The 13,643-nt window shown below is 35.4% G+C and overlaps 1 protein-coding gene across 1 annotated transcript in view; it reads right to left on the bottom strand.

Annotated features, from left to right (window-relative positions):
• Positions 1-13,643, bottom strand: part of ERC2 (ELKS/RAB6-interacting/CAST family member 2) — a 393,279-nt gene that overhangs the window by 125,016 nt on the left and 254,620 nt on the right. The window lies entirely within an intron of this gene.

Genomic DNA, 13,643 nt, shown 5'->3' with positions numbered 1-13,643 from the left:
GGGAACGGGGGGGGGGGGGGATGACTGCTGTCAGGGCCCTGGGGGCACCAACAGGTCTTAACGGCCCCGACTGGCATCACCCAGGACTTTCCCCCACCCCCTGCCTACAGGCCCTGGACCTCCATCTCAGCTCAGCCCTGTGCCCACTCCTATCCCCGGTCCTGCCTCCTCGATCCCCTCCAACTTCAGTTGCAGCTTGCTCATTAGCATGATCAGCATTAGTATCCAGATGTTTGTGTATGGTCCCTGCTTCCCTTATTATGACCAGGAGAGTGCTATTGCAGGATAATTCTGCACTGAGAAGTTGCAGAAATAAATATTCTTCGAAGGCCTTCGCATGTACTTTATAATGCCCTGGCTTTTCTAAGTACCACAGCAAAGTGAATGGGGAAATCATGATTCGTGAGATCATCCAGGACAACAATTATATGAAATTTTCCCTTTTAGTTTTTAAGAAACATTTTCAGGATTTGAGATAAATTATTTCACCTGTCTACTAGATAATTCAATACGTGTTTTAATTTAATAGGTACTTTATACACATTTCAATTAAGTAAGGAAAGAATGTAATCTGCAGCTGAAAATTGGAATAGAGCACCTTAGAGAACCAACAATACGCAAGTTAGCTTATGTCAGGCAGCAAAGTATAGCCAGTAATTCATATCCTACCACAATGGATTTAGGATAGCCTCATCCAGGTATCCCATGAACGTATTCCCAGAAAATTTTCTAGGTCAGAAGCTATCAGGTGATGTTTTATATGCTAGCTTTCTAGTATTCTTGTGGTATGCTTACTTCACATTTAGAGAAAAGATAGAAAAGAGAAGGAGTTTAAGATACAAGTAATCCTGCTGAGAGCACCAATTATTTTAGTGTTTATCATATTCATAAGAAAAAGGTGAACAAAGCCATCATGCATATGCATAAAGGATCGAGGCCTATGCTGAAAGCACAAGAACCAGACAGCAGCCTTCTAGCAGTCTTTTCTAATGTCTGTATTAAGAGAAATAATGGTATTTGCTAGGACTTGGCAGCCAAATGTTCTTATAAAAGAACACCCAGACAGAAAGCCAATCTTGACAAACCTTACAGCTGACTGCGGAAGGACTTTCTCACAAATTACAACTCCCATCAACAGATCAGATGTAAATGATAAATGACAATGGACTGTTTCCATTTGTACTTGAGATCTGCTTTCTCAATGACCTTTCAAGTTTATTTTTCATCTGTACAGGGGCTTTCTTAATTATTTTTCTCTTCATGTAAGAAATCTTTGCCTGACAAGGCAGTGGCAAAATTCCCATTAACTTTACTAGAGCCAGGAATTCACCCCTTATGCAGGAAAACACAAAATTCTTTCTTCAAAACGAAGGGACTATAGCACTCATGTGACACACTGTTCACATTGTTATAATGTCCCTTTGAAGTTTAAAAAAAAAAAAAAGAGGGGGGGATCATATACACCTGGCTTTTATCTTTGTCATAGCTTCTACATGCTTAAATTATGATAGTTCTCAATACGACAAAGGTATGTGACAGCTAAAGAGTAGGTGTCAAATGCTTCTTTCATTATGCCAATATGAAACTGTGAAAAGAAACATGACTGGCTGATACCAAGTAACACTGCTTAATAAAACTCCACCCGACTAAAGAACGAATGCATTTGTAAAAGCATTTCTAACTCATGTCACTAAAATATCCACAGAAATACAAAGAATAACTCAATATATATATTTTTAGAAGGCAATATGAAAACATTCTGCATTCTGTGCATATTTTTGGTGTTTAAGATTCAAAGTTAATATTTTTATAGATCATCTACATCACACTAATATTTTAAATAAAGTTCATTTTTCCCTATTGACAATTGTGAAAAGTGTCACAGAAAAAAATCTCCAATTGTATTAATACGTTTATCTAGTGAAAACATTGGCACTTCAACAATATACATAACCTATCAGGCTTTTTCAAGGTATTTCTAGGGAAGGAATCTTTTTCAGATACAGAAAGCTGAACAGACTGTTTCGCAAGGAAAAAGAGAAATGGAAAAACACAAACAGAATTAGAGGATCAAAGAAATGCTTGTTAAGGCAGTAAGGACCCTAGCTGTAACTTGAAAGAACAGCCTTCTATAAAATTTCATGTACTGCACTCCAGTGTTGTTTGTTGTTGAATTATCTGATTATCTTGATAATCCAGGTTAAAAAGAAAGCTGAATCCATTGCAAAACAAATCTAAACCACAAATCGCAGTACTCTTTTCTCTTTCTTTATATGCAGCTATTATAGACCATCCACAGATAAGCGAAAGACTAGTACAACTGGCTAGCTGCTACAAAATAGTTAACGTGGTATGTAGTCTTCCTCGTCCTTCACATGCTAAAGACCAATCTTCCAATCACTCACTGGACCAAGAACTGTATCAAATTCACGTGCACTAAGTACCTCAATCAGTATCAATTCATTAGCAAACGTTTTTGGTATCATGAGTAACACACCACTTCAAAATCTTATCAATTAACAGTTCAGACCAGTAAATAGAATACTGGATAGACTAAAACTTAAATCTATGCTCCTTAATGGTGCCATCAGCCATCTGGACACCTTGTGTGTAACCTTTATTCCTTATGCCTCAGTTTCTTTCAATGTATTTGTTATACCTCTATTCTGTAAAATACTTTGAGATCTATTAATAAAGCATGCTTTGACAAATGTGTGGTTTCTTACCTGAACACTTAAAAGTTTTACCATTAGTCACAAATGAGTATTTTATAGCAGCCTGTGCGTACCATTTTAGCTTGCGTGTATTGCAAAATAGCTAGGAACCTGAAATATTAACAATTTACTCTCATACTTCCATGGTTACGAAGTCAATACCTGATATGACTTTGCTCTAAGTGACTACAAATTTCAGTAGGTGCCCAATACTTGTTTGTTTCTAATTGGGTTTAATCAGATCACATAATATTTAAATTAGAAGTGAAGTATATTTTCTTTAACTCCAAGATCTGATGATTCAGCTTCAGATTTGAAAATCACCTCCTTTTTCCCTGATTTATCTATTCTACCATGACTAATTCTGCCCAATTAAAACCAATTTAAAAAAAAGAAGGGATTGGCAAAGTGTAGCAGTGAAATTTGGTCCCAAAATCTTTTAATGAAATCTATCACATGAAAGCTTCTCAAAGTAAAGATGCATTTACAATAAATAATTCTAAGAAAACTTTCCAAAGTAGGAGTGTTCTATACAAGATTATGTAAAGAAGCACCTTTACCTCCCTTCTCTTTCCAGTCTATAACACAAGGTAGTCTGTAAGTAACAGTGTATAAGCCTACTACAGAACACTTGTAATAAGAGATAAGTGGTATAAATCTGGCTTATTAGCAACCAACCAAAATAATTCTACTTAGGCTTACCTCAAGCAGAACTTTTGTAACTGACCAGATGTATTAGTAACAGACTTGCATGCTATTCAAAATGATCTATGGAGAGTGACAAATGGCAGCAACAGCTAACACTGGTTACAAACAGGTAAATACAACAAGACCAAATTATGAAACTAGCTAGAAGTCTGAGCTTGATGCAGACCACAAGGAGGTTTTTGAAAACCTTTTTATATTTTCATCCAGCCTGTCAAGCTTTCAACAAAAAAAGTTATAGCCCATAGATAAACTGTGAATATAACAAAGTATATTGAGATACAGTTTGCATAGAATTTAGCTAATCAGTTCTATTTTTAGAACGTGATTACTTTTTTGCTAGTTTATATATAGGAAAACAGCTTTCATTTGTGAAAACTGGAAATAAAAAAATTATAGGTAACATTTTTAAGCAATGCTTAAATTGGAAAATCTACGCTAATACAAATTTCCATTAGACTGCTTTTATATTACAGGGTTAAACCTCCTATATTCATCTTATATTGAAGACAGCTACACAAATAGGGTCAGACATTTTATTGCAATTTCACTTTGCAGAATTTCAGTCTAAATCATTGCTTTTGTCATTGATTATAATTTATGTAATATAGAGTGTTTAAATACATAAGTTAGTAAAATATTAGACGAGCTATAAGTCAATGTAAAAGTTAAAAATGAACTATATGTGGAATGCTATATTGGACAGTCATGTGCTGAAATACTAACATCTATTATAATGAGGTTATTGATGTAGAGTTGACATATGACTTGATTTGCAGATGCCCTACTGACTAACCTTTTGCAACTATATCTCAGTGTAAACCTGTGGTAATTATTGCTGGGTAGGGAGAGTTGGTTTAACTGAACTATTTCTTTTGATGCATGTTGAATGTGATTGCCCCCTGGAGACAACAGGAGACCCACATGTGTGAGTTATTACATAAATATTGAGGGGGAGAAAAAAAGGTGTATCACATTAAATTTTTCCTGTTTCTTATTGTTGCAGTTTTGTTTTTTCCAACAGGATCTTTTTCTTCCAGTGCCTTGCCATATATGCCCTTTTCAACTAACAAAGGACTTATTAAAGCACATAGTAGAAATACCTTGTTTAATCTAAACATAAAATACTCATCAATAATTGCAGTGCACAGATTTCCAAATAATTACATTAGAATATACAAACCTAACTTTGTTTGCAAATCAAGATGTCCAGGTTTTATTCTTGGGTGACTGAAGTCAGTGAATTAACATAGAAAACAATGGAAAACATTATGTTTCTGACTTAACTGCAGAAACTGAGAAAGATAAGAAAGTCAGTATTCAGACTTTCTGATATGGAATGCTGTAGAAGTCCTTGTGATAGTGCAAAGGTTCTATTAAAAATTACATACAATTTCTATAATACTGTGGACTTGCTTAAAAATCCAAAAGTAATAAATTGGGATAGTTCTAAGAATAAAATTCATGTTACTTTGTATATACTCATATAATGTAATACTCTAGAGAAAAGTAGGGATATGACAACTACATACAACAGTTTTACTGATAATGTTTTACCCACTAAACTTTATATATATATATATATATATATATATATTATAGGTGGTTAGACCAACATAGCACAGAACACTGAGTCACTTCTGTCAACCTACCAAATATGACAGAAGAAAAAAGATTTAAGAGACTGTGAGTCTAGTAGAAACTGATCTTCAAGTGAGATTTCCACAGATTGTCTATAGGGACATTTTATAACAAGAGTAGTTTTGGCTTCTGGGGATTAGACTGCACAATGAAAACAAATGTCAAAGTAAAACCCCAAAGAAAAAAACCACTTCTGGTATTGATCCTCAGACCTACCAATCAACCTTCCTGCCCTCTGCAGACTCTCAAATACTTTTCTTCATCTGAAACCTTTTAGAAATATTTTCTTCAACATAATCTTAAACTACTGGCTGAAGTTCAACACACATTTCAGCAACACATATGGAATTTATCCACAACTTACAGAATTTCCACAGGCCAAGGAAGGAAAACTCCTAAATGTCCATCCATGTTTACAATCTCAATTTATATTTATATTAGGTTAGAAATCTGAAGATAAGTACACTAGCTGTGTCTTCAATAGTCTTACATGTGTTTGAAATGATCAGTCAGATTTTTGTAAGTATGCACTTCTAATCTGGTAATAATTTTTTAATTTATTACACTACATCATCACTGCCTTATTCATTTTTTCTATTACCCGTTGCCTGAGTCTCCACTCAAAGATTTTTTTTATAGATTGGTTATCAATGTGTCACAGAAAATAGAGTTTTGTTAACCTTACTTTTTAAAAGTGTCTATTAAAAATTCATGTTCAGCTACATGAAAATTACTGCTTTAAGGAAATGCAATTCCTGCCTTTTTCCTAGATATTCACAAGAGAAAAAAGTTCCCTGAACTGTGTGAAATTTATAATAAGCTGAAGGCTGGACATTTTTGAGGTTGTAGCTATGGGATACACTCTATCTTGGCAAAATCCAGCTATAATTAGAGAAACAGCAAAATCCAGCTATAATTAGAGAAACAGAGAAATGCCAAAGGAAGTACCCATTAACATATCACTAATGCACACAATTATGTAATCTACTGTGCTAGGTTCTCTCCATTTGCTAGTACATAACTCTTGCTTTATAAGGGTAAAACTATTTGATATGTACATGAACACTAATTTTCCTACAAATTGACCAAACTTCAGCTTAACCACTCAAAGACAAAACTTTACAGTCCCCAAGGAACCAATAGTTTGAAAACAGAAGCATATAAGAACAGATTTTAGTTTTCAAGCAATAAATTGAAGAGAATTCTGTAGATGTGTTACAGAAAACTAGCATAAAATATTGACTTGTACATTTCTTTGTATGTTAGTTCGTTAATGTAATAGACTATATACAAACTTAGCCAAAAATTGCTCACTTACACTTGGAATTAACTCACTTGCTAAAAAGTATTTGCAACAGCTTGAACAAATGTATCCAGTCAAAAAAATTACAGTTTAGTGTGAAACTTTGGAAATAAGGTTGTTTTTGAAAATATTTCTGCATGGGCTACAATATTAAATAGGATATCTACAACACAAGACCATCACAGTCTTTGATCTTAAATGTCAGGTGCATCATTAAGCTTCTGCTTTAATTTTAGAAAAGTTCTGGTAAAATAAGTTTTTAACTCTCTACAGCCATAATAAAAATAAGTTTCTTTTCTGTATTTTCCACAAACAAGTCCGTGGGAGCTTTAAAGGGAGAACTTCATTCTAGCTGTAGCTTACCTAATCTTCTGAATTTGTCAACTGAACTGGCTCCAAAACCTTATGGTTCTTTATTAACTTACACAAAGACTGAAAGATTTGTTGCAGCTGACTCTTACACAGACTTGCAAAAGACCCAGCTTTTGTTTCAAAATATTCTATCTGATAGCAGAAATCTTAGCAAGAGTTAAGATCTTCACAAGCGTTGCAGGCCATACCTTATCCTTTCTCTTGCTTCTGTACATATTTCCAAAACTCTATCTCCATCCTATCTCATCTGTGTGTTCTGATTGCTCATAGTATCGAGAAAAGAAAAGCAAGAGTGGTAATCTATTTCCCCTTATCCTCTGCCCACAACTGAATGAGAAGTAGGGACCAACTCTACTTATCAGAGCCAGACCACAATGTGCGTTTCATGCATGCACATTGTGGAAATTGGAGAAGAATGGTGTAAATGGCAAAATCCCTATCTTATCCCACAAAATGACCAGTCTTCTGAAGACAGAAACATACAGAATCTCCTAAACACTCAAAATTATTAAAGCCTTCCAGAGAGGTAAAGTTCCACTTTTGGATGCATGCTTAAACTAGAATTCACTTTTAATACAATAACTCATGATTTTAACCTCTGAAAAGGTTGAGGTTTCTCACTGCATATGTATTTCGGCACTAATAAATATAAAGCTGTGTGTTTATCCAATGAATTCTCTCCTGCCTTATGTCAGATACGTACACTAATGCCTGTCTATGTAACAGTCACGACTGTTTCCTCTGTCTCTGAACTGAGTACTGTTCTGTTCATTTTTATTTGTAAGACTTCATCTCATTCCCTAGCTTCCTCTTTTTATTAATATTATAGTTTCAAAGGTTTTGAGACAATGCAGTAGGAAATACACTGCATTAAGAGGAAAATCATAATAAATTAATGTCACGTATACCCCTTGTTTAGGCCATGCTTCTATTCTGTTTTAAAAGACACAGACATAACATACAGCAATGTGCTATGTCTTCAGTATATTTTCTATTTCTAGAACTATTATGGAGATGAAAATTATATGCTGAAGCACACAAAAATAAAGAAACAAATCTGAGTTTGAGGATTCACGCTGACTAGCTGTGAAATCTCTTGGAAGCTATTTTTAGTGAGTAAGATATGACAGATATTCACATGGCAAGAATCAGACAGCAGTAATATTAACTACCCAGTGTTTCTATCTCCTTTGATAGGACTTTCTCCTGACCATGTTTTATTCATTACCTAAGAATAAATTTCCAGCCAGTACAAAACTATTGAAAAACTAGAATTCTTGCCTTGCCTCATTATGTCCAGTGACAAACCAAGGCTGACATGCTGGACTCCATTTGAAAAGCAAGATATTTACACCTGGAAAATGTACATGTATGCACAATCTGTTTCACAGTACTTCAGGCTTAGAGCATTGATCAAGCTCCCTGTATATGATATTTGAAATCAATGAGTACACATTGTCTCACTCAAAAACAATTTTTTTAGTGAAATATCTCTTTTTGGCATGTGGATTTCTACCCAAAGAAAATCCAAGCTACCTAAAAGAGAACTGTGAAAAATAAACCAAGCATTTAAAACATTAGGAGAGTCAAAAACTTTTCCAGCAGATAAACCAGAAGAAAAGGCAGAAACACACAGAAGCTGTGTAGATCGGAGCAGAATAGGGTATTAAACTTTTTCACTTTGTTTTCAGGCTCATCCTTGTACCTCTCTTTTGACACATATGCGTTGGACAGTTTACATAAAGTTTCCACAGAGAAGTGTTTCTGAACTTAGTATAGATATGATTCCATAAGGTTTGATTCACTTATTAAATTGATTCTTTACATTTATGAAAAGTATAATCAGACAAAACTGGACATTTAATTTCCTTTGAAGCTATGTGATGAGACATATGGGAATATTATTACATGCACATTCTTACTGTTTACTCTAGAGAAAAGAAAGGACTTTGTTGTTGTTGTTGTTATTACAGCAGGTTTGAAAATCAGAATTAAAACCAAACCCAACTTCTCAATGTTATGCAAATGTTTTCTTTCCCAATTCTATTGAGGTAACAGTGTTACTGGAACAAACATGTTCCATACAAGAATCAAAAATACACATCTCAGGAAATAAATGTCTCGCTTCTATAACTTGTCAAGATCCTGCAAAGAGACTTAGGAATTATGCATAACTTCATGACAAGATACCTGTATATTTCTTAGCTCAGCATTTCTCAGAAAGGCTTGTCTTTTTAAGACAGACAAAAAAGAGAGAAAAATGAAGGCATGTTAGATACACCATCCTCAAAAATTTTCATGATAAAGTGTTCAAGGGACAGCTCTCCTGCTGTGATGCTTTATGTAATATATGACCATCATGTCTGGCAAGATTTGCACAGGTCTGCCCTTGATTTGTGGAAGGAAAAAGCAGAAAACCTCACAACTATTCTTCATTCCCCAGAATTAATCTGAAGTCTGGCTCCCTGATGTTTCCAGTTTTACAGTGATCCAAATAACGCCCCAAAACCACACCTGAAGCATCACTCACAATTATAGCTGATAGCTGAGGGAGACCAAAGTGAATTCCCTCCCCAGGCACCCCAGGGCACTCTCCGTTACAGCAGTGGCCCTGGAGTGCTGTGAGATGGGGCCATCAGAGACTCAAACTTGACCTGTAAGCACTGATGTTAGGATATGAATCAGCTTTGAGGGGCTTTCATCTGAAAAGATAGTGAAAAGTGTCATGAATATACACAATGCTACAAGCCTCAGGAACTATTACATAGTACTGAAGCTTCAAAGAAACTACAGACTTCTGAACTTCTTCCAACCTACAGAAAGCAAGTGGACAGATGAATGGGTAGAGCTTCAGTCCCTACTTGAGCTGTGCGAAATGGATGGCACTTCAACTGATTGCTTCAGTTTGCCCTGAATGACTCCCTGAATGGTCCATGGACAATTATACTAGCTTTCTTATTACATCTTTTCCAGTACTTCTGCAAAAGGGATTGAGACTTGGCTGGAGTAAGTGTAATTTGACTAGTCTAATTGCTCTTCAATTCTCAGCTGAGCTTATCACAGCTAGCCAACAAATACAATCATTACATCAGGCCAGAGAATTTTAGGATATACTTTACCCTAACAGCTCAATACATCATTCACAAATGTAACAAGTACACTATAGACACAAGCACTATGTGTTATAAATGCCTATAAACATAGGGTGATTCTACTAAACATAGTAGAAGGTATTCTAAACAGTAAGAAGAAAAGGTGGTCAGATCCCTATGGTTTACTAAGATGTTAATTCAGTATTTATTGAAATACCAGTTAATTTTATTTTTAATTAGCAGATGCATAGTACTCCCAGAAAGTTGTTTTTCAAACTATTTCATATATCTCACATCATGGGTCTCCCCACAGATCCTGACTTACTTAATTCTTTAGATCACTACTATTACATTTTATTAACTCTATATATTATCTATAAACCAAAATTTAGTGTCAAGAGTGATCAAGTATTCTTTTCTGTCAGATTATTCGTTTAGTCAACTCTTACATCCCAATTTGAATTCTGTATATGTTCACATCACTAGAAGAAGTTCCATTTATATTTTGCTTCCTGGGGAAAGTATTGTACTCCTGGTTTCTTAGGAAAGAAAATAAATTTACCTGTTACATACTGCATTATATGTATGGTTTGAAACACATGCCTAAATAAGTTCAAATCTAGAACACTCACAAATGTAGCTGCATACTCAGACCTGCAGAAAGCAGGTGTGTTCCATCCCTGCCCCCAGGCATTTGTGGTAAAACATTACGCAAGCAAACGTTTATCTTATGCCAAATACATTAAATAGTTTTATGTGACCAGGTACAAAAGCCTCATATCAAAATCACCCTGAAATAACAAGTCATACAGGCCAATCAAAACTGTAACTGCATCCACCAGTGCTCTTGATCAAATTTTTTGAAAGGAAAAACTTGCATTTGAAGAGATACTTGCTCTCTAAACAACTCCACAGAGGAGGAAAGGTTTTTTTAAACAACAATTTTTTTTTAATGAAAAAAAGTCCTTTGTATACCAAAATGATTGGAGCTTTAGAGTTTGTTTGGCTTTTTAACCAGTCAACCACCTGCTTATCAGATTCATATAAGAACAAGACTTGATGCTCTCACCTAATATTTGTAACTACCTTACACATATAAAACAAATAAACCATACCAGTGAAAAACTTTAAATCAAAATCTCTCCTATCAGCAGAATAAATGCACATCAGAGTCATGTTACTTCCACTACTCTATGCCAAACTTTGCTTTACTTACAAGATTCACTATGGCATTTATGTAGAACAATCAAAAGCTCCCCAAATCTTGCAATGATAGGGAAATCTCAAGCTACTAATATGTGAGGCAGGGACATGTTTCCATTAGATGTAGAAGTAGTATCATGAGCTTTTACTGGAATAATGAATTTCGTGATTCGTTTTCAAAACTTCTACAGAGAATAACAATTCCTCTACCTCACAAGAAAAAAAGCCCCAGATACTACCACCACCCCACCTTCCTTAATCTTATGAAAGAAGCAATCATACAAGCACACTTGTTATCAAGCCCATTTTGGAAAGGGTCCCTTGAAGCAGTGAAATGGTATCTGTCTCCTGTACCTGCTAGACCAAAACAACTCTGCTGGGGAAGGAAAAAGCTGCCAGATGTTCATCAAGTTGGGCTGCTTTTCTCCATCCCTCTACATTCACTATGTTTCCTTAGGGATTTACTTGAACACGATAGTGCTGCAAGAGTCAACCTTGGACCCGCAACCGCACATCTCCAGGTATTTTATGGCTCAATCTGTAAAGTCAAACAAGCCATTTTCATTCAGGTGGATTTGCCTCCTCCATGATCCACACAGCGACAGTCAAATTCACTAAAGAAGCAAACTGCAATGAGAGAATACATCCAGCCCTGCATGAACACAACAGTCAACATTAAGAAAGACGTGGGAAGAAATAAACCAAGGAAATGAGGAAACATTTTAGACACAGGAAATACAACAACTAGTTATGGCAGCAAACTGATGAGAGCAGCAGATTGCCTCTTTTGCTTATGCCAGAGAAGGCAGGATTAGCTGTACCAGCATGCCAGCAGCACAGACAACTGATACGCGCTTCCTCCTGTTCTTGCAGCTACTGGAGGAAGAGTTGGGGAATGCAAAGCACCTACTGGTGCAGCTGGGATCCTCTCTTTTTCACTTTGCCAGCAACTCAGCAAGTGTAGGATGGGCCACAACACATACACACATACATTACTGAAAGTAATATGTTGAAGTATACAATATTAAAATATTAAGTTTTTTAAGGCATAGTAACAGAAATAACAGTTCTTAGTTAACTGGTTTTCATAAACCATTCTAAGCGTGTAAATGCTTTATAGCAGGAGAACAGCACAGATGAGCTATACACCAGACAAGGTTTTTCCTTTCTAAATTCAGGCTATTCAGCCATACTGCTTCCATTTAGTAGACCCATTCTCATGACATGACTTGAAAGGTCCAGTGTAGCAGTTACATCAAAGACCCTAGGAATGACTTCTATTCCCTAGTGATCACACCACTCTGATAGATTTCCAAAATAATACTGAAAAAAATAAAGTTCTAATATATTCTCTTTACTGAACCACGTTAATTACAAGTAGCTGCTCAACACTGCAATTTAATTTTGATACATCATATTGTGAGACCACATACTTCACAAGGTTTTATTACTATATCACATGCAGTAGAATGCATGGTGATGCAATCAGTATGTAATGACCAAGGTTATAAAGTATACATAATACTATACAGATGCATAAATAATGTATCATTTCCTGAACTTGATTCTGACATACAGTTTCACCAACACAAGCCTGAAGAGAGGTGTGGTGTTAATATCTCCATTTTGCATGTAGGTACACATGCGAAACACAGTACCATATGAAGCATGTGAGGGTCAAATTCCACCTATTGGAAATTTTCCAGAAGCCCATTATATTAACCAGATCAAGGGAAAATTGATATTTTGCACTCTAAATTAAACTTCCCCATAAACACTGGCTAGGGATACATTGATGTTGTTGACAGAAATCAGTAATTCTCTTCATAGTTTTTCATGCTCAGATCTCAGAGCAGTCAAGCATCAAACTTGTTTTGTGGCCTTTAATACAAATTCCCTAGTATGTAATGTATCATTTAACCAGATCAGCTAATTATCTTTCAAATCTCGGTGCCTGAACTCAGTAACTTACAAACAGTAGAAAATCTCCTAGAACAAGGTTCAAAGTCTATCTTAAATTAAAAAAAAAAAAAAGAGAGATAGGAGATCGTTTTCTTTCCAACCATAAGAAAAGAGTTGCTGATGTAGTAACTGTGCAGTAATGATCATAAGAGATCTGTCAAATAAGGCAGCTATAGCTGTCTCCATTGCTCCTCTATGCTACATCTAAGTACATAAGATAAAAATGATCTTTGGTAAGGATTCTAAATTCATCATTACCCTGTTAGACAAGCTATCCTCACCCTTTTAATACACTACATATGAATGTACAGTTAGTAAGATCAAATCTCACTCGTTAAACGATCTGAGTATGCGACCAGATGATGATATCCCTGCTGATATAGAATTTCACTCCCAGACAGTGCAATTTAATGTGAAGAGCTACCTCTAGAAACATAAAACAGGAAGGGGCTCATGAGTCTCAACTGTTGTGGCATTCAATCTCCACACTGGAAAATATGGCAGAATTTCTGTTATGCAATTGAATGCTCTTGAAAAACAAAATTGTGTTTTACAGAGCTAATCATCCAGATATGGAAAGGTCTGCCCAGTAAAAAAAAAAAAAAAAAAAAAAAAAAAAAAAAAAACCTAATGGGCTAGACCAGTAAATTT

This window comes from Haliaeetus leucocephalus, unplaced genomic scaffold (assembly GCF_000737465.1).
Source record: "Haliaeetus leucocephalus isolate CR32 unplaced genomic scaffold, Haliaeetus_leucocephalus-4.0 Scaffold2, whole genome shotgun sequence".
In the NCBI taxonomy this organism is placed as follows: Eukaryota; Metazoa; Chordata; class Aves; order Accipitriformes; family Accipitridae; genus Haliaeetus; species Haliaeetus leucocephalus.
This window is presented reverse-complemented; position numbering and strand designations above follow the sequence as displayed.